Raw genomic sequence first — 21,817 nt, 5'->3', positions numbered from 1 at the left:
TCTTCAGAGTTTTAAGATACCACAAAGAACAGATGAAACATTTGAGGAGCCTTGGTACACTCTTACCAGAAGCAGAAGAGGGTGAGGAAAAAGAAAATCCCACTATGTGATTCATTCTTGCTTGCTTTTTTCATTAGAAACCCATTCATTCCCATGAACTGCTGTGATCTAAACTCTTCCCACCTTAACCCGTTGAGTATTTGCAGTGGCTGGAACTAGCGTGTCAGGATCTCAATTGAAAGTAATAGAAGTTTGGGGTGAAAAAAAAAAAGCTTTATGGATCACAATATTGCATTGAAATATTAAAGGTCTTTAAGGGCTTCCATCTGGGATCCCCAAATTCATGAAGACTCTGCACTGGAATGTTTTAAAGAGTTAATGAATTATAAATAAGAAACTTACCTCATTCATTAAATGTAAGTGCATGCTCACTCGTGGATGCAGATACTCAAGCTAATGCTAGAAAATAAGTGTTATAAATGTGTGGTAAAACCACGAGTATCATTCCTATGCCACTTCTGGTGGGAGAAAAGGTGTAGCCAGAGTGTGAAAGATGGGAAGGCTAAAATTTCATAATGGCAATGTGAGTTCAAAAGTTGGGAAACCATGAGCAAGTTAACAAAGATAAATAGGTGCTCTGGTGTTGAGCTCTGTTCTCAGAGCCCTGATCAGTGCTGTGCTGAGCCTTCAGCATTGGCAGTGAATCAAATATTTCTTCCCTCTCCATCACCAGTAGTCCTAACATGCCCCTTCGGGGAAGAAGTGTTTTTTCACTTTGAACATATGGCATTATCTTGAGCTGACTGGCTGCCCTGTGAACAGTTCCAAAAAGGATAAGTCTTATATTGAAGAAAACAAAGAATGCAACTTCATTTCCTCTTCCAAAGTTTAATCTAAAATATTTGCTTTTTTTGGTACAGACTTAATTTGGAGCACATACGTATGACATATGTAATGTCTAATAGTTACCTTATGTTCATCAAAACAGTAGGAACAAAGTAAAATAGTGACTTCAATGTACTTATAGGTACTGTACTAACTGGTAGGAATTTGCATCCAGAGCTGATTGGTTTCAACTTTGTAACAGTAGAGTCTGTGAAGAAAAACAGCCAGAGCAGTGGCTTTAAAACTGAGGCTTAGAATTTATGAATATTCAATCACCTTTGTCTATAGTGTATAATATAAACATTTGAAACCTTAAAATACAGTCATTTTATTGTGCATTTTAAATACTGTTACAAACTAGCATATTTTCCCATGGCACTGGGTAGGCATCACAGTGACATACATCATATTCCCAATAAGCACAGTGCATTTCTCTGGTTGCAAACCAATGCTGTTTTATCTTTTGGCAAATGAAAACCCCTGAAGTCTGGTGAAGTGATCTCTGTGCTGTTGTGGGGATGTCATAAAAATGTTGAGAAAACAATAGCACCTGAAGTGGCTTGGCATTTCTATGCTACAAATTCCATATGGCAAGTAGGTGGATTTGTGGGTTCAGCATTTAATACAGAAAGTTATGTATAAATGGTAAATAGTCAATGTGTTCCATAATGTTAGTGAAGAAAGAGACAATAGGACAGCTCTGCTAAGATTTCTCTTCCTGGATACAATTGTGGATCTGTTTATCTCACAAAATGAAGCGCTTGGTTGTGCACATCATGTGAACTTTAAATAGCTTGGGGCTGATTTTGCTTGAAAATAAGGAGTAATTTCATTGATTTCTATAGAGTTAGCAGTGTAAACAAAATAGTTTCTGATCCTTTTTTTTTTTTTTCTTTAAGCTGGTTAAGTGTAATTTAAGAACAACAGATTACATAACTCTTGTGACACTAAGAGCAAAATCAGGTTGTTGTGGACCCGCTGCTCATTACCTAAGTGTTCAGATTAGACCAGAGGCTCAGAGAAAAAAGCTCTAGTAGATGTACTTGTTTAAAATTTTGTAATGGAGTTCTGCTTCCCAACGTATCTTGGCCAACCCATTCAAACCTTTAGGTGGAAACAAACCCATTTCTTTTTGCGTACTAGGCTTTGTACAACAGCTGAGGCAGAGGTGTATGTCTGGTTTTGGTGTTTTGTTCATAACCCCTGGTAAAGGGCTGGTGTGAGTATCTTGGGACAGTTCCCTTTTCAATCACTTCAGCAAAGCCCACCTAAGAAAAGTGATGTAGGAAAGTAACTTCCTGGACTGTTAGTAACTCTGCCTGTCAAAGAGAATCTACTGACTTTTCAGCTGAATTTTCATAGCTGGTGATGCCCTGCATCCAAGACTTCTGTAAAATTCACTGTATCTGCTTTAATTTCATTTAAAATTACATGAAGAAAGTAAAAACAATAGTTTCCTTCTGCAGTGCACCTTTTTCGGAGCAGCTGTTTCACATTTTTTGATAGTGTTCTGTGTGCTTTGTTGTATTTTTAATGTAAGGATAAGTTAAAGTAAACTTTACAGAATTGCAGACCCGGATATCTGAAATACAATCATCCATCAAAAACCCTGAGTGGGACAATTACAGCCCACACATCCTCCCACAGCAAACCACAATTATAGAAGAATGCTTGAGGACTGCAGCTGGGGTAGGACAATGTAAAGTACTCATGCTTAAGCATTCACAAAATCACCTGCTTACAAGTCTTAGTAATGAGACAGGTGAGATTAATTGAATGCGTGTTCTACATTAGTAATGACGTTACGTATTTCACAGTTTATTTCAGCATCTGTCTTAATGATGTCTGTTTGAATTGGATCCACGTCTCTTACATGGTTTTCCTGTTCTTTACAGAACAAATATAGCTTTAACTATTCCTTCATTATCAAATACAGTGCATATCCAATCCCTACTCCTCACTGTTGAGTGCTCAGCATTGCTTTCCTACCTGACTCCTGTTCTCTTTCCTTCTCAATTTCCTCCTTGCTTATTGAAAGCCAAGAAGACCCTTAGTGTCATCACTCCTTCCAGCTGCTTTTCAGCAGTTCTTCCTTCCTGCCTCTATTTCCACAACTTGCTCTAGGACCTGCTTTTCAGGTGATGCACACCTTATTGTTACTTACATGTACATCAGCCAGGGGTAAATTAGTTCTAAGTTGTTACTCTGGTAACAACTGAGGTGCCGGAAAAAATCCTCAGCAATAAGTGATCAAGTCCAGAACCCTGCTGTGCTGTACACAGACCTTACATCAGGCTGGTGATGCTTCTGTGAGTTTCCTTTACAGGGAATGCTTCATGGGGAACCTGAGCTCTGGGTCAGATTTTTCTGTTAGTTTACAAATTAATTTACAAAAGTGTATATGGAAGGTAACAGTTATTTGTTGGGGACAATAATATTACTAATAATGATAGAATCCTTCAGGCACATCAGTGAGCAAATGCATGGATTTATTCTTTTGTGTCCTAAAGTATACCAGATAAAAACTTAAGCTTTATGTGTATCACATGGAAAACCATATGGCCACTTCCATGCTTGGAAAGACATTTGACCTGGCTAAACTAATTTCTCAGCAAGCTCGTGCTTGCTGACTGCAGGATTTGGGGATTATAATAGGAATGTAGACAAGGCTGTCATGTCCTTCAGCATTTTTAGCATGATGTAGGCATGAGCACAGGTGGGCAATTAAACACTTTGTGCTTCATTTCCCCCTGGATGTCAGTTATCATTTCACTCCCACGACTGGAAATAAATATCAGTGATGGAGCACCCACCTCTACATTCCACAGTCAAACGGAGGCACAGCAACATCTGAAAATGTAACTCATTTCTTTGTGTCAGGGATGCTTTGGCACTCTTGCCCAGCCCAAAGGTGAAGTATGTCTAATCCTTGCTTATTGACATGGATTTTCCTTTAGAGCTGCAATGCCACTTCCCTGCTGATGTAGATAATATTTTTGTTGTTGCTGTTGTTTTGGAGATTCTAAGGGACAGAGAAGAACATGTTGTTCTCTTGTGGAAGTGGATGCCTGCACGAACAGAGAAATCTCTGCAGAGAGTAGTGAAAGGTAGCAAATGCTGCTGAGTAATATTGCCTTTGTTCACAGAGTACAGTAAGAAAACAATATTTGGAAGTGTAAATTCTAGTACAACAGAGAGCAATCTTGATAAAGAAAAAAGCAACAGGAACATCTTCAGAAAAGATGTGAGATTTTGAGTGGTCCTACAGATTGATTTTTGTTGTTGTTTTCTTTTAATTTAATGGAGAGTATGGATGCAGTTTAGTGAGTGTTTTTTTTTTTTTTTAATGAAGAAGCACTTGCAGTAGAATCACACAAAACTTATGTGTTCTGAGTCTAAATTGTTCAGTAAAACACAATCATATACAATAACAGACTAATTTAACATATACAACACAGATAAGTTCCATGCTGTGCTATAAACCATAAAGAATAATGAAGTCCCAGTTGGCTTATGACTCAGGTGCGGAGTCTCCAGACTGACTTTTGAGTGTCCTTCAACTTGGCTGCAACAAGTTGACTTTTTTTAATCATCCCCTCATTTTTGTGAAGGTTGCCTGAAACATGGTTCTGAAAAGTAAGAACAAAGATGCTCTCCCCTGAAAAGCTCATTTTGCTAGCGTGATATTACCTGATATTACTTGCCTCTTGTCTGGCAAAGTTTGGTGGGTGGAGGAGGGGAACAGGTCTTACTGTAAGATTCTAAAAGGAGCTGAATTTTCTATTTGCCTCACAGTTTATTTTTTTTTTTTTTTATTCCTGTCCAACGAAAAGCTGCTTTTCCATGGGAGCCTGAGGAGTGCTTGTTCCAGATGAAAGGAAGTGGAATGCATCTGAGAGAGCAGCCAAGTTTTGATGGCTTTTTCTTGCTGATGGTATGAGCAGCTAAATCTTTTAAAAAGGCAGTGTTGCTTTCCTCTTAGCCCTATCAGCTATCCTGTCCTTTCTGAATTTATTGTACTTGATCATCTGCCAAAACCTGTTTGTTTCTTTAAATTCTTTTAAAAACAAATCACTCTTCTATGAAGTTTGAAGGATGATGTGCAGCTTGGGTTTCCCCTGGTACTTTCAGGTTGGTTTTGATCGTCACCTTAGCGTACTGCGTCAGATTACTTGGTGACACAAGAGGGACGTGGCAGACTTTTAGAACTACTGTGATATTAATACTTTATTATGTATAGAAACATTTATTGCTGTTGAATAACCTCATGGGCCCATGGTGGTGTTTTTCCCCTTAAAATAGTTACTTGGCTCCATGTGCTTGAGGTGCAGAGTGTCTCACATTTTAGCAATATAAAATAGGTAATGTGGGTTAGACCTTGTGCTAGTCAGTTTATGAAGCTTTAGCAAAATCCAGCTCATGCTGATGAGAATTACAAAATTGAGAGTGTTGGGCTCTAATGAAGGTTAATGTGTGGCATACTATCTGTTCATACTAGTGATATTTCTTACCCATCAAAACACCTTGGCCTGTGTTGAGTTCTGGATGCTGCACCTGACCAGTTCTGGTCCCTGACCTTGATGGTTTGCAGGAAAAAGCTCCTCTGTGAAAGCTGTGGTGAAAGAGTGTGCACTTTGTGTGGAGTGAGGATATAATATGCTCAGTAATTATATAATATGATAAATTTAGCCACGTGTTTAGATGCACTATCCATTTATTTGAGTACAGAAACTTTAGAGCAGCAGGGATTCAGGATTCATACTGTTTCATGTATTTTCGTACTAAAATTCACAGGCATGCACGTTTTTCATAGTTGAGCTTCTCTTTGTTTTATAGTTGTCCATTGTGACGGGTTTTGAAGAGATGCTTATTAGTATCTATCACTAAGTGGACTAATGACCCAAATCATCCAGACAGGAGTTACTCTTGATGTTTGTTAGCCAAGAAAGCATGAAGCTTCCTGATATCTGTAGTTCCAGCAGCCTCAAGTTGTCACTAGATTGTCACTTCCTAGAGGACTTTGACAAACTGTCTCAGATAGGGAACCAGTGGAGTACACCTAAACACTTGTGTTAATGGTTGTGTTTATTCAGTACAGTTGCTCAGGAGTTGCTCATGATCAAATAATTTAACTTCTTGAAGTTATTGGCAGGTACCTACAGAGAAGGATCTGCACTGACCTGGGTTATCTGGGAATTGGCTGTTGCAGTCAGTTACTGTGCCCAGAGCAGCCAGCCCTGTGTCCCAGCCATCTGGAGCTGAGGAACGCTGCTGCGCGTGAAGAACCCCCGCCTTGGCCCTCAACTGTCACCGTTTACCATCTCAGGTGAGCGTGCACTCGGTGTTACTCATAAATTGACTTCACAAAAGCGTTCCTCACTCTGTACTGTAGTTGATCAATAGAATCAGTGGCACTGTGCGTGGTGCCCGTCAGCACAGAGCTCAGTGAGAAGGGTGGGAAAAGTAACAAACAGCTCTCGTTCTGCTTCTTGCATTTCTTTGTTTTAACTTTTTTTTCCCTGTTTTGTTTTCCAGAAATGTATTTTTCTCCACACTTTGCAGATACCATTTTGTGATAATAGTTTTCTCCCCCTGCTTTAACTCCATTGGCAGTAATTTCAGCACAGTAAAACAATTGAATGTGTCTTTTGTTAAAACTTTGTTTACAGAGATAAGTGCTGGTAGTTAATGCACAACGTTGGGTAGGAGTTTGTCCCTGTACCATGGCCAATTATCACTTCTTATCAGAAACTTGCTCTGTTTTTCCTCATATTTCCACCACCTACGATTTCAAAGAATACTTTATGGCATACATTGTACAGAACATTCTTCTTAGAGGAGAAAGAGCTAAATAGTTTCAACAGTGTTGGAAAACAGGTTTTAATTTTTAAACAGAAAATGTATTAAATCTGCTTTAGTTTGTTGCCTAGTTTTCTCAGCATCAAAGGGTGTTTATCTCTTGGCTTTTTCAGAATGCTCCTTGATATTTATTGCTCATGTTTCTGATTCTTCAGAGGTTGCAAACTGAAGGGAAAAGATGGTGGTTTGGTGGTGTGTGTTTGTGTGTGGTTTTTTTGTTTGTTTGTTTTTAGTGGTAATTTCTTCCTATTTTATTCTTGTCATCTTTCATTTTTTCCAGAAATAATTTTTACTTTTATACAATCGAAACTCTCTTACTATCTCATCTACATGCTAATGTTCAGACGGGCTAATACAAGAACTGCCCAGAGAGTCCAGTAGTTGTTTTTTATCAGCAGCTATTTTTGTAAAGTGATCCAAATTGCCCTTCTAATAGGGAGGTGTGAAAAGCTATTTACACCTAATCTAGCTAATTTTCATACTTAGCACTTTGTGTGAAGGGCGCTACTTTCCTGTGGTAGTACTGTCTGTCTTCGAGCTGTGTCTCTCAATTCTTTCAGACTATGCTGTCGCTTCATATGTTTACAACCATCATCTGTTGCCTGCAAGTCTGTCTCTTTGCTTTCCTTCCTTTTAATATTTCAAGTATGTTATGTTATATTTTACTTCATATTACTTGTGAGGAATAATCGCCTATCTTGTTTAGATTTTAACCATTCTCCAGCTTGCTTTTGATACAAACATATTTTGATAGTTCCCTCCATTTCATATTATCAACTGGAATTCTTAATTACTGAAATCTCTCCTCAAAATGTAGCCCTCCACATAATTATACTTTATCTCTCTTCACTTTTCCAGTGGATCCAGCAGGTGTATGAGCACTGATTTACATTTTCATTACTCAGCTCTTATGGTAGTAACAAATTGCCTCTATCAGAAGTCATCCTTGTGAAGAGGTTGCCAAGGTGAAAACACATTGAATTTCTGTACATGTAATTACATGCGCAAGAGTGTTCATGCATAAATCAAAGAGTTTATGTAAAGCAAAGTATGCGTTAGACATTTTTCAGCTTTATGTTGGATGTATTTTGCTGATTTCACTATCTTTGCCAAAGATAAAGTATATTTAATTTGTATTGGAGAAAAGGTTTATTATCTTAGATGCTGTAGCTGTGATCAATAGTGGTCATTTAAAACTCTGGATGGCAAAGGAATCTTAATCGGACCACATGCAGTAAGGTGAAGTTGGCTGTCAGTGCTGTGTAACTGAAGGAATTATTCTCTCTGATACTTCAATTTGTCTTTCATTACAGTTGTGTAATTCCAAGTCTCAAAGATAAGAAGTCATGCAGAAAATTTGTGACAGTTTTCAGACTGCTTCTAAAGCCTTGCACACTAAAGATCTATAAATGTTACTAAATTAACAAGTAAAGGGAATTTCATGGAGTATTAATGATAAAATGACATTATCATTCTCTTTTTTTATGCAAGGCAGTTACACAGAGTGAGTGAGAATATGTAATGGGAAGACTGAATTGATTAAAACCTCAGTGCAGTATGTGGGAACTTCAGTTTGAGCTGCCTGCCATTAAATACTGAACTCTTCATTGCTGTTCAGCAAAATCAATACAGAACACAAGTCTGTAGTGAATCTTGGGTCTACAGCAGTGATACAGCTTGACAATAAAATCACAGAATCAATGCCCAGTCCTAAAATCTAGCATTTAATAGTGTCTGTGGTTTATGTTTTTTATTGATTCCTGTGGTCCATAAGGCTATCTGTTAATTTACTACCTCTGTCTGGATCTGGGGAGGTCAGTGACTTGGAGAAATATGTTATTTTCTGCTTATTCTATGTTGTGCATGGGTTACTGTAACTAAAATCCCTAACTGTTGTTTGTGAAAATGTTGCTCGAGGCCTTTGCCCGTACACATCTCAAGACAAAATATCATTACCCAGGAGGTGAATAAGCTGGAGTGTTCCTTTCACAAAACCAGGCAGAGTACCCCATGGTTTATTTTTTTAAATTCAGTCTTATGACAGTAATGACCACAAGTTTGTGGGGTTTTTTAAAACTCTGTGATAGAATCTTTATTAAAATACAGTTTTTCTTATAACTAATTTAATTATTCAATGTTTATATACCTTGTACAAATATCAGGACAGGAGGTTGGTTACAAATAGATCCTGTGATACCTTAGAGTGAACTATTTAACAGCGATGTATGAAATATGTGAGAATTTCACTAATTCATAATTTAGTAAACAGGCATTTTATGATTTGTCTGAAACCGAATTGCATCTTCGTCCATTAGTGAAGATTTAAGAGCTCTGTGCCCTGAGCTTTCATTTCAGTAGTAATTCTTTCCTTTCCCCAAACAACCCCATGCATATTTAGGAATGTTTTATAGAAGCATAACTGTCCTTAGTATTTCATAGTGAGTCACAAAAATTGTTGCTACTAACTGGTTTATTTTTATGTAGGTATAAAGTACATTTTGTCCTGTGCTGTTATCTTTATGAAGTGTTTTGTATGTGATGGAAAATAAGGTGCTTAAAATGTAGATGAGCACTTGAGCTCACAAGTCTTGAACACTACTGGGAATCAAACCTGGTGTCTTGACTCCCAGCCATCTCTCTAACCACTAAGTGATATTTCTTTTTGAATGGTGAGCTACTAAACCCAAATTAAAATAATCAGTCTTTTGCAAGCCTAGAACACAGTCAATTTTCAAGTTGCATCAGAAATCTCACACTCATTTGCCAAGTTGCAGAGTGCACTCAAAAAAAGAGGGGGGCAAGGGGGAAGTTTCTATGTCCATACATGGTGAAAGATTTCTGAGAATTGTTTTGGAATTACTGCTGAATCACTCTTAAAATACTTGGGAGAGATCTCTGAAAAATGTGCAGTGATGTGAAAAAATCAGCTGCAAATATCTGTCCTGCCACCAAAAAGTATGTCTCTTTTAAAGACAATAATTAATACATCCAATTTTCCCACCGTGAATTCTACAGACCGCTTGCAATTTTTATTGTGAGATAGAAATGTAAGGATAGAGAAATAGTGTAGACATTTACCTATTATTTATTTACTTTCAAAAACTGCAAGTACAATGCTGATGTAGTAGTGTGCATGGGTAGTCCCATGCAAAATCACATCCTTTTGCTACTTTTTGCTTTTTATTCTCGTAAGCACTGATCTCACACACACACACACACAGAGTATCACAGTATGTTTGGGATTGGAAGGGACCTCAGAAGATCATCTAGTCCAATCCCCCTACCAGAGCAGGAATGCCTAGATAGTGTAGCTATGGCTGGTGAAAGTAAACTGTACACATGAACAGACACAACTTATTGTCATAGAATAGAATCATTGAATAGTTTGGGTTGGAAGGGACCTTCAAAGCTCCTCTAGTCCAGTCCTCTACCATGAGCAGGGACATCTTCACCCAGATCAGGTTGCTTTGAGTAGTTACGGTAGAGAAATAAATATTCCTGATGATGTGGCTTATTTTGGTTGTTCCAGTGATGAGAGAAGCAGGACAAAATTTTGAAAATGGGATTTTTTTGTTTTTGTTTTTACTAAGCCAGCTTATTTCTCTTTGCTAATCAGAGAATATAATGCCTTTCCCTGCCTTTCTTATTTGCAGATTAATTTAAAGAGTAAAGGAATACTCTTGCCTATACAGTCTGTTTCTTCAGAATTTGTCTGCATAGGCTGATGCAGCAGACCCTGTGACACATACACAAGCGTGCAATGATGTAAGTGTGGCACGTGGAACCTAATTACGTCCTCATCTCTTAATCTAATCAACCTGTACAGGGTAACTCCCAAAACATAACTGGATTATCAGCACAGTCAGACTTCTATCCAGTCACAGTTTAAAATGAATCAAGTTACAAGGCAATAGGAAACTTACTTAATTGTTATAGTAAAGACACTTAAAACTCTCTTAATTAGGCTGTTTAATCAGAACATCTTTGAAAACACACAGAGTTCTGATGGCTGTAGACTGAGATTGTAGTTTAATCATGTGCAAATATCTTCTTCCAATCTGAATTCCTGTTTGCTTCATGGAAGAAGGTTTTGGTTCCTCACAGCCGCTCTACACTGAGGGGTGCGTGCGAGTCCTTTTTTTCTCTAGTTTTGTTTTAGTGTGTGGTTAATTTGTTGTATGTTTTAACACTGTAAGATTGTACAGAGGAAGCCTACAAAGGCAAGGCACTGCCGCATGGTTTGTAGCCTGGATAAACCTCTAAAGCTTATACTCTCACGTTCTAACAAACTCTTTCACTCGTGTTTGGTTTTTTTTCACCTCTATCAACAGAAGGTCAGTCATGCTGAAGGACTCTTACTGTTGCAATCCACCACCTTCTGTTTAGAAAATAATTATAAATGTTACAATTGTCAGCAGCTCCATGGTAGCAGCTTTACAATACAAAAGCAGATTTTGATGATAAGAACAATTTTTCATATCCTAGGGCTACACTTTCCTCTTGGATGATCTCTCATTCCTAGCTGGAAGAATCCCAGATGAAAGTGAGCTTTTCTGGTACCTACTAACATTTTCAGGGTACTGACTTGGCTGCCATCTAGTATGTTGGGTTCAGACATGAATTACTTCATCTTTAAGCAATTGCCCCAGAACACAGTACTGTTATATACTACTGTGCAGCACTGAACTTCAGTAGAGATCAATGCCGTCTCCACATTGGTTTTGCAGTGATAGTACAGATACTGAGAACACAACATACATGTTCCTCCACAAGCAAAATATAATTGAGTAACCTTGTAATAGTCAGAATCAGTTTTAGCAAAATATTTCCAGACATTTGAAGCCTCTGTAGGTACTGAAAATTCAGCTTGATGACTGTGTTACTGAAAAGTTACTATGCCTGCTGATTTCACACTGTTAATGAAAGAGCTTCCTGAAGCTTTTCCAGGAATTGCATCCAAGTACTAAGTGCCTTCAGCTCTTAAGATCTGCTATATCCACAACACTTAACTCTTAGAGAGTTACAGATATTATTGGCACTATCAATGTGTCCGTAGTGACATTAAAACAAACTTGGAGAATTTTTGGTGAAGATTTTGAGTAGCATTGGCCTAATTGTGCTTTCAACAAAGTCAGTGTAATATCTCACTGGATTAGAATCTGTTTAATACTTCAAAAGCTGAAGTCCAGAAATATATTAGGGTGAATGTGATGGCTTGGGTGACTGGACAAAGTTTGAGACAGTATATGAGGCTGCAGCTTTAACTTTTTGTTAAACTTTGCTTACAAAAAACAAAGTTTATTTGCAGAACTTTATATCATTGTTAAGTACATAAATTACTAGAATATGCTTCAATCCTTATATACTACAATTTCCAGGTACTTAAAAAACCTACAGACATGATAATTTTTAAACTCCCATTTTAGATGTGTAGCTTTAATTGTGAACTGCTCTCTTTCCTAATTAGTGTGTCTTCATTAACTTTGATTCACTAATTCCAGGTCCTGCACAAGCTGCAAGTGATGATGAGATGCAGATCTTTGCGGAGTGCCTGATGGTTGGTTAAACATTTGTGGAAGGCTTGTTTTTGCAGACGTGGGTATGTTTTTGTCTCTTTGAGCAACATCACTGATGCCAGTATCTGCCAAGCAGCCTACCTGAAGTCATTGGCTCTTGGCTAAAGTAACTTCTGTTGTGAGCAGTGACAGTGAACTCATCTTCAACTCTCAGGGCTGAGAAAACCTCAGAGAAAGGTCCCCTGGTTCTGACAACGAAGTGTAAAAATCAAAACCTGGTGGATCCTGCCTCTGAAATATGTGGTGGCTCATAAAATGCCCTGTGTACAGGGAATGGCTCTGAGTGCACTGAGGGCTGTTACTGCCTCTTTGGTCTGCCCAGTGGGTTGTGGCCAGCTTCTGTGTGGAGCTGCCAGCCAGTGTGTTTACCTGGGACAGAAACTTCTGTTCTAACAGCAGTGCACACCTGAACCTGTGGGCAGCCGCCCCAGTGTGACGCAGCTTGTGGGCATAGCTACTGGTGCTCCATCAGTAATGAAAACCTATCACTATTAACAGAGCTAGAAGAGCAGGAAGGAGGGCTAGAAAACTACTGTGTATGCAAAATCTGTTTCTTAATCTACTGCCATCACTCCTGAAGAATTTGATGAAAACAGAGGCAGAAGGCCAGTAAGATAAAAATCAGAACTTCCTGTGCGCTGTTTGTTCTGTTACAGATGTCTGTCTTCTACCACACATCATTATCGAGTGTTAATAATCAGTGTTAACTCTAATTCTGGGATAACTTCTGAGAAATTTTTTTACAGTATTAGCAACTGGAAGAATGTGCAGCCTGTTAATTATTTACATTACCTGTCTCCCAAAATAACAGAGCTAGAACAAAACCCAGTACCCAGAAAAATGCCACATTTATGTAGGTGTAGGAGCACGCTATGTAATCTGTTAAAGCCAGTGCATTCAGAAGTGATGAAATAATGTGTGATGATGTATGGAGTGATTTGGAGCACATCCTGTATTGGTATGTCTTAAGTAAATGGGAGGTACTTTTTTGTGTGCAGGTGTACGCAAGATCTCTAATTCTTGCAGTGTTACGATGTGACAGAAAAGAGCTAAAAAGTTACTGTATGAGTAATGAGTCTCAAAATCAGTCAGTCAAGACAGCTGGCGTCTTTGAAATGTAAGTGTCCTGGCTGATTTTGAGAAGTAGAAGATACAGATACTAGTGAAATCTCCATTGGTGTTCTGACATCTGCAGATTTGTTCCCTAATTCTTCAATGCTGTGTGAGCACAGATTGCTGAGCAACATCACCTCATTCCGTGCACCGTGAGTGTGATTTACTACCAGAACTGCTTTGAGTCCTGGACAACTTGATTGCTGTTTTGCTGAGAAGGCAAAACAGTAAACTAAACTCAAATATTTTGTCCTTTCAGAGTCTCAGCCTTTTCAGTCTGTTTCCCAGTTTGCTCTTGGTTCCTTCAGTACGTGTCTTCCCCTGGGAGAACTGAGGAGCTCTGCGTGTGCTCGCTCTCTGCTTGGGGATGCAGTGTTCGTGGGTCCTCTGAGGTCTTGATCCCTAATGAGTCATTTGTCCCCTCTCGTGTTTTGCGTTAGAGAATGGGAGGTTCACACAGATCCTTTTAAGGAGTCAGCGTGCTCCTTCAGTGATGGAAAGGAAGACAGCTGACAAGCTGTAACTCTTAAAACCTCTATGCTGTGTTTTTTTTAAGAGGAGGACATTCGCTCTTAGGCTCTTTGCTTTATTTCGGTCTCTAAATGCAATTTGCAGTTTCACTTAAATATGCTTTATTTCCTTCTCTGCCCTGCCAAGTTGTAATGCTTGAACAGTACAAATACTGTGTTTTCCCCAGAGGCAAATACAGTCTTGTGAAAGACAAAGTATCTGGGAAACATTGGGATGAAAAGGAAATTGAGGAATTGTATGGCAGAGTTTTCAAATAAAATCCCAAGATGTCTTTTAATCTTACAAAGCAATGTTCTGCTCCATTCTGCCCACCCCCCATGATTCATTTACTTTGCAACTTGTAGTTAGTGATGTAGATGTGCACTGTATTGTGTGCTTATTGAGAATGTGCAACTTAAGTTACAGTATCGGGACTGAAAATACTAAGGGAAAGCAAGGATAACAATAAGGTCACCTGATGGAATACAGTGCTGTTTGTCACATCTGGCTCTCATATTTCTATATGCTTGTCTCTTGTGAGCATTCTGACAGTTAATCAATACTGATATAATGCTCAGAATGTGCAAAGGATTGGATAGAGTAAGTGCCAACAAGACCATCTGCCTTTTGGCAGAACTGGGTGGACTCAAAAAAAGCATGTCTGGCTTTTTAAGTTGTAATCTTTTAAAGGTGTAATATTTTCTCAAAAGGGAAGGAACTAATAATGAAGTAATATATTGAGGGCTATAAGCAAGACCTTTTTGTTATTTTTGGTACACATATTCAGAAGAAAGTGGTAACAGTGCATATTCAGGCCATTTTTACCTATGTTGACAACACAGGTCACAAATTTTCTACTGTTCACAGCAAAATTCTGGCTAACATGTACTGCTTATTAACTGTAAAAATCCTCTCCTGCGCTTCAAAGGGAAGATTGGAAAGTTTTGCTGTTCCATCTGCTGTCTAGCCATCTCACAAATTGCATTGGAATAATTAGACTGAAATTCCTATTTATTCACAAACCAGCAGAGGACGGGCAGTAACACTGGAAACTGTCCCAAAATTGCCTGATTAGTTCTGCTAGTTATGCTGTTGGCATAATTCAGTTTCTATAGCAGTCCAGCGCTGCTAGTTTACGCATATTGCCAGTCAGATTTACTGCAGCAGTGGTTGCAGAGGAGAGCTGTGTGAAACACCGCTCTCCTGCCCTGTGTTCCAGGGTGGCTTTAAAAAAAAATGGCACTTCTTGGCCCCACGCTGCCTTGGCATTCCCATCTAGTTTTGCCTTTAATGTTTTCCACATATGGTTGTGAAATCCAGTGTCTGACTTCTTTTCTAAATATAGCATAATCATTCTTCTAAAAATGATTGATGCAAGAAGCCTCATTTGTTTTCAAGACCTTTCTTTCTCCTTTTGCAATATAATGGAAGTATTGAACATTCTTCTATTGTCCATTTCACGTGGTCACTTTTGAAATAACTTTACTCTTTTCATTTGTTTTACTGTATATTGGGAAGTATATATTTTTCAGTTTTGAAATGAAAAACGTAACAGCAAAGAGATTTCCTTTCCCCGTGGATGGGTAGCCTGTGTTCCTCTATTAGCATAGAGCTCGGTTTTTCACACAGCTGTGCTGCTTAGTTTGGTAGGATTTACAGAACAAAAGCAGTGATGTTGCTTATTAGCAAAGAGCAAGCTTACCGTATTCTTGGATGAATTTTGAGCTTTTTATCTCTTCCACTACACTGCCCAGCTGCTACCTCCGATGTGCTTCTACATTACTAAAGTGATCAAATGCAATTACCTTTAAATGAATGATTTAGTGTTCTCTCTCTTTAATGATGTGAGATTTTGACTTGGAGGTGAAAAGTGACTGACTATAAGTCTGGATTGTGAAAAAGCGAATGAAATTAATGAGATTTGTGTTTGTGTTTAGTTGGGTTTTTTTCCTCTTTTTCCCTCCCTGATGAATCTTTGTACGTTTGTTATCAACACAAAAAGCAGGAAGCAGCCTGTGACTTTAGGAATATGCTTAGAACAAAGTTGGAGGATTTGAATAGCTTTCATTGTTTAGGCAATGTTTTACGTAGTCAAATTTACAATTACTTATCACATAACTCTTCTGAAGCAATATCACTAGCATAGATTTCAGTTTTAGTGGCCTGTAACATCCTTAAACAGCTCCCCTTCTTTTGGCACAGGAAAGAATACGTGGAATTTATAATGTCACCTTATGGAAGCAAACCAGGAAATGGCACTTTAAAGCTTTATCCATGAAGAGAAGCAATTATACAGGTCTGAAACTAGCAGTCACAACTGATGATGGTCCTTACAGAGCATTCAATTCTCGGGTGGTGGTGAGATGAAAAAATGTAGACTTATTTTTAAATTGCACATTTTTTAAAGCCGGACTAAACAGGTTTCAGCTTGCTAATGTAAATGTTCTTTTGATTAAGTAAAAGCACATTTGAAAAACCAATATGCAAGGCCAAGAGCAATTTTGAATAGACTGGTAAAACATCCAGAATTACATAATGAGAATGTTTACTTTGTCATTGCAGATTGCCAGGATACCTCAGATTCTGGGTTTATATTATTGCAAATTGTATATTCTGTATCAGTATAATGGTATTAATTATGTTGTTTAGAATGGTTAGAAGAGCTCTCCTTGTTGATAATGATGTGCAATTAGTGCCATAAAGAGCTGGAAAACTGCCAGAGTTGCAGTAACAAAATAAGGATAATTTCTTACATAATTTCCTGGCTAGCAGTTTCCCAGGCTGCAGTGAACCTGCACAGAGCATTCAGAAACATTATTGACGATATTACAGAATGAAGCTCAGTGCAACTTAGTATCTGGAAGAGGATGAAGTGATTCAAGTCAAAGTCTGAGGATAGAGTGTCAGTGGAATAGCCAGAAAGGACACGTATCCCTAAAGGTTTATAGAGGAATGTTGCCAGGTTCTCTGTGTCTGCTGGATTTCAACAGGTAGTTTGCCACTAACAACTTCTTGCATTTTCTACTGGACTCTCAGCAAGACTGATAACTTAAAATAGTGAGCTTTGCATGCAGATGGAAAGGAACTTGCTTCATAATAGACATGAAGTTTTAGGAGTATGGCGTGGGCAGAAAAAGATATGCATTGCTGGTTTAGTCTCAGACATGTGGTCAGATCCTTTTGTTTGAACCTCCCCACATTCTTCAGGATGTGAGTGGGAGTTTTCTACCATACATGAAAACCTTAAAATGACTCCTGTGACATCTCTTTCAATGAGCCTCTGATATTATTGGTTTCTAAGAAAAGCATTTAAAATGTATGTTTAGGTAGGATGGACAGGGAAATCTAAAAATGCATGGTCAAGAATCGTGCTTTTGAAATCTGTATCTGAAAGAACTGTGGTGTGAACTGTGACCTGCAAGCTGAAGAACAGCGAATAAAGGTAATAGTAAGAGGCTATGACTCCAGATTAATAGTGTGTTGTATGCCGTGCCTCTAGCTTATGAACAAAATGCTTATGAAGTCAGGAAAATGACATTTCTTCCATTTAGTGTTATTTCTCTCCTGATGCAAGTAACAGTCACAAAGCAACAGCAGAATACCAAAGCCAGGGTATATCTTTCCTGACCAGGCACATACATTCAGTATTTATGAGAGGGATATCCAGCTCCTTTGATCTGGAATGAGCAGTTCTTTTCAGTGCTTATTCAGAGTTTCTCCCCTTTGGTAAAGACAATAAATTTCTTAAAGAATTTTGAACTTAGATAAATGTGGGAAGGCCTGCTTTGGGGCTTTGATTGGGTTATTCTTGCTTTTTTACAGCCTATAGAGCTGACTGTGTTCATTTTCAACCTCTCTTCCACTGGGCAAGAAATCAAACTGTGACTCTTGTTAGGAATGCAGACATTCTGGTAAAATGGAATATCTAGTAGGATTTATATCTCTTTTCATAGCATAAATTCTTAGGAACATAGGAAGTGTAGCTAATATAAACATATCATCATCAAGGTGCCCATGTGGCCCTGATATGATTATCAGGGGAAGTACACATCCCATTAAATGTGTCTAGAGTGCTTTCCTTGTCACATTAAACCTTATACCTCTCATATTTATGGTTAAGCTGCCTAATAATTTTTGCCCAAATGTCTTAACAGGGCTACAACCAATGTTCTTGCTGGGATGTTGGTGTGATCAGGAGTGCATTAAAGCATGACAGCGTCTTCTCTTGTAACAGGTACAACTAAACCATGAACCTGCAGAGGGAGAGAGGAAGCAAAAATGCATAGCACAATGGAGACAGCAGTTGATTGCTGCTGTTTTCTTGAGAGTTTTTTTCCAATTGTGAATTTAGCCCAATATACTGGTTGCTTAAAGCCCCAGTCACCCCTCCAACCAAATCTTAGTAGTGAGAGTACCTATGTTAATTTCTATTTTTTTAAGTTACAGACACAGGGCTGAGACATCATGGTTCAATTGTTATACAGTTACACATTGGCTGAACAAAGGAAAGTTTTTTGGTTTTTTTCCTACTTGACTGCTTAGCACACAGATTCAGAGCAGTTGGCAAACCTGAAAAAAAGTAAATTTTTAAGAGGAAATAAACCAGAACAGCTTACTGAGTAGGGAAGAAAGAAGGGAGTTTTACTTTACAATCTCCTTAAGGGGTGAGGTTGGGGAAATCCCCTAATGTGATTTTGTTAGCATGACACAGGATCTTGTGTTTGAAGACTTGCAGAAAGCTTTCTCATGTGATGACTAATTTCACTTGTCTTTTCTATTTGTTCATCACATGTTTAGGGACCGCTGGCATCTTTAGACCTAAAGTCATCCTATGTTTGTTTGTTCTGTATAAGCCTACAGACTAAGGCAGCTGGAACAGCCATGAAGCTAAAGTTGGAGAGTTTGTTCATAATGAACTGAGAACAGTAGGACTTGTTATGGTCAGTTGCCTCATGACCTTGGGCCTCCTTGTGCTGGGAGAGAATAGTTGTATTTTTGTCTGAAGAGGTGCAATGAAGTTATGTTTTCTGTTGAAATGGAGGCAATGAAGCTCGGTAACTTGACTGTATGGACATTTGGATTAGAGGCAGAGATAATTTGGACTCTCAGTGTTGTTCCCCTATATTTAAAAAGTTGTTATAGGTGACCTCCCACTAAAAGGTAAACAGACCTTTTGAGAGCTCTCCTTTTCCCTTATCTGTAGTTGAGAGAGGTCTGCTGGGCACAGTGTTAAGTTCTGCTTCCCATATTGCTAGTGAGGATTTTTTCTAATTGGATTTCATATTTTTGTACCAAAAGTGAAGATTAACTGTTGAAGGACAATATGGGAGTTCCTGAAATTGAATAGGTGAACATACGCTGACACTATTTTAAGAGATTCCTGGCTTACCACTAAGGAATAAGAGGAATCCAAAAAACTAATTTCACGTAGCTGTAACTGTCATGAATGTTAAAAGAGATCCCATAAAGTGGAATGGAGATATTTTATTCTATCAATTTGTCAAACTAATCACTATCTTGCTCAGGGGGATTATTTCAGTGAAGAATGGAAGTCAGCTGTCAAGGGAGATAGAAATGAATGATGTGAAGAGATACTTGACTCATAATTAATTTTGTTCTACAGGTGATCATGTGCAATATTATATAATATCATAAGCATGTAACTTGAAGGCAGTGTACAGTGACGCACAAATTCTGCATTCTCAGACTTTATAAGGCATTCTGTTAAATGATTTTCCTAGATGCTGAATTACTTAAAGCAAAAAAACCCACTTTCTCTGTTTTGTGTCCGATATCCTCCTGGTTAAGTATAACTCCTGTGTGTCTCCAGCTACTTTAGAAGGAAGTTTCCAGGTGACTCAGAGGAGAAAAGGGAAGAGAAACTGGAATATTTTTCAGGAACATCAGTGCATTTTCAGGAACATTCAGTGCATTTCCAGAATCCAAACTCCTCTAATGTGTATTTCAGAAGCACTTGCCAGTCGAGTTCTTTACTGTGTTCACTGAGTTATTGTCATTGTTGATTTTAAAAGTTTTAAGGCCATTTCATGCACAGACAAGTCATGCTGAGGTCAGAGCAAGTTCAATAACATGACTTGTTGAATTCTAAAACACAGGAGGATCATTCTGCATGAGTTCTCAGCAGCTGTAAACTGTTTTAATGAACAGAGACTTATTTTTATATGAATATTACAGAAAACAGTGCTTGTGAACATATGTGTTTGTATAGCAAGTGGAAGTCTCTTTTGCAGGCTTTCTGGACATCTGTGTCTTTCAAATACATTTGTCCTCAAGGGAGGTAGCCTGCAGTTTATGGAAAGATTTCATATTGCAAAGATGCCAACCTTTAGCTAGTAGAGATTTTTCAAGTGCAAGTGCTCACAGCTGCAAAATCTGTTTCTGTAACTTTACTATGGCTATTATGCTCCAGAAAACTTCTGTAATGCGTTAGTCAGCACCAGAGCTGCAGCAGCAAGTATAACTGTGAAGTCACAGGATGCATACATTTATAGCCGTCAAGTTACAGAATGCATAGGAAGAAGGAAAAAAGTACATGATTTGCCTCAGCATCTACTCATCACCCTTATAATTTGGGTTTGTCAGAATTTGAGATGTACTACTCCCCAGAAACAGTAATGATCATAGTGATAGTTGGAGTTGCCTATATCTGGCTTGAACACTTAAATGAAGGCAGTTAATATTTTACAAGGTAAAGGAAACAATCCACAAGAGAACTTCTTATTCATGATTATTGCTGACATTATGAACTTTACAAAAAGATGTTATGTTAGTTTTATCATTTGATATATTGATAGACTTTGAAGAAAGGGTTGGCCTTCCATGTACTTAATACATAAAATCTTTGAGTAAATAGAAGTTGAATTTAAAAGTGAAATTGATAAGGCAGCAAAACCAGTTGGTCAAATTACATCTAAACAGTGCATTGAAGGCCAATGCACTGTGAAGACATGCGAAGCAAAATTAACACACTACAAAGTCAAAGGCTACTCTGGAAAGCTGAGACAGTGCATTTTTTCAAATGTATTAATTGCATATCACAGAAAAAACCACTCTTCTGCATTCTTCAAGAAGCCCCTTTATTCTTCCGTCTTAAAGAAAGGAGGTAAATTAAATCCTTGCTGAACTAATAATGCAGCTGGGCGGGGCGGGGGAAGGCAAATTTTTGTTTAACCATTTAACGTGCAGAGAGATTAACTCGGTCTGGGAGGCCTGGGGAAAGTAATCTGAAGAGCCCTGTGGGACACTTTGGTTGGAGGGAAGAGGAGCTGGCACAGTAGTAACTCCATGTGGGTCCCTTGCTCATGAATGGCTTGTGAGTCTCTTCTCTTGCTTCCTGCAGTTCTGCACTGAATTGGAAATTTGATGTGCTCAGGCCCAAGTACCGCCCTGATGTGAGGAGAGCTCACAGGAGAGAAGAAAGCTTAAGGAGATTTAGCACCTAGTCAGGTAAGTCTCCATGTGACTCCTTGCTTTGACCCCAACCTCACAGTTATTTCTGCAAAGGAACAAGCTTCATAAGATCAGGAACAAAAAAGACAGATTTCTTCTATGCATTACTTTTAAAAAGAAACAAAGAAAATGAAGACCAGGCTTAACATAATTTGTCCTGTGCTGGTGCAAGGCTTCTGAGCAGTATAGGGAAACTATTTTACCACCCCAGGAATAAGGTATTTTGTCCTCATTAATGAAATGCCAAAGTGTGGATTTGTAGCAGAGGCAGAACAGTTTTGTTAAGCATCATGCACCCTATAAAGTGTGGGGGTGTTGTGACAGGTGAGCTCTGCAGAGCCACGGCTGCACAGCTCCAGCTCTGCTCATCTACTTCACTGGAATCCACACGTGCTGCCATGAGG

General features: G+C 38.5%; 2 long non-coding RNA genes across 4 annotated transcripts in view; both read left to right on the top strand.

Moving 5' to 3' along the window:
- LOC139828776 (uncharacterized) overlaps positions 1-6,440 on the top strand; it is a 43,991-nt gene extending 37,551 nt beyond the window's left edge. For 2 of the 3 annotated variants that reach the window (XR_011740718.1, XR_011740717.1), the window contains exons 4-5: positions 4,719-4,819; positions 6,028-6,440. This is a non-coding gene — a long non-coding RNA (uncharacterized lncRNA). The remainder of the gene's footprint in view (positions 1-4,718; positions 4,820-6,027) is intronic. The other variant, XR_011740719.1, reaches the window with a different exon arrangement.
- Positions 6,441-7,141: 701 nt separating this feature from the next.
- LOC136105716 (uncharacterized) lies at positions 7,142-21,731 on the top strand. Its single transcript, XR_010652031.2, has 5 exons — positions 7,142-7,730; positions 10,398-10,509; positions 12,246-12,343; positions 16,146-16,239; positions 21,304-21,731. It is a non-coding gene; the product is annotated as an uncharacterized lncRNA (long non-coding RNA).
- Positions 21,732-21,817: the final 86 nt, after the last annotated feature.

Source organism: Patagioenas fasciata, chromosome 10 (assembly GCF_037038585.1).
Source record: "Patagioenas fasciata isolate bPatFas1 chromosome 10, bPatFas1.hap1, whole genome shotgun sequence".
Classification (NCBI taxonomy): domain Eukaryota; kingdom Metazoa; phylum Chordata; class Aves; order Columbiformes; family Columbidae; genus Patagioenas; species Patagioenas fasciata.
Note: the sequence above shows the minus strand (reverse complement) of the source record. Positions and strands in the feature narration are given on the sequence as shown.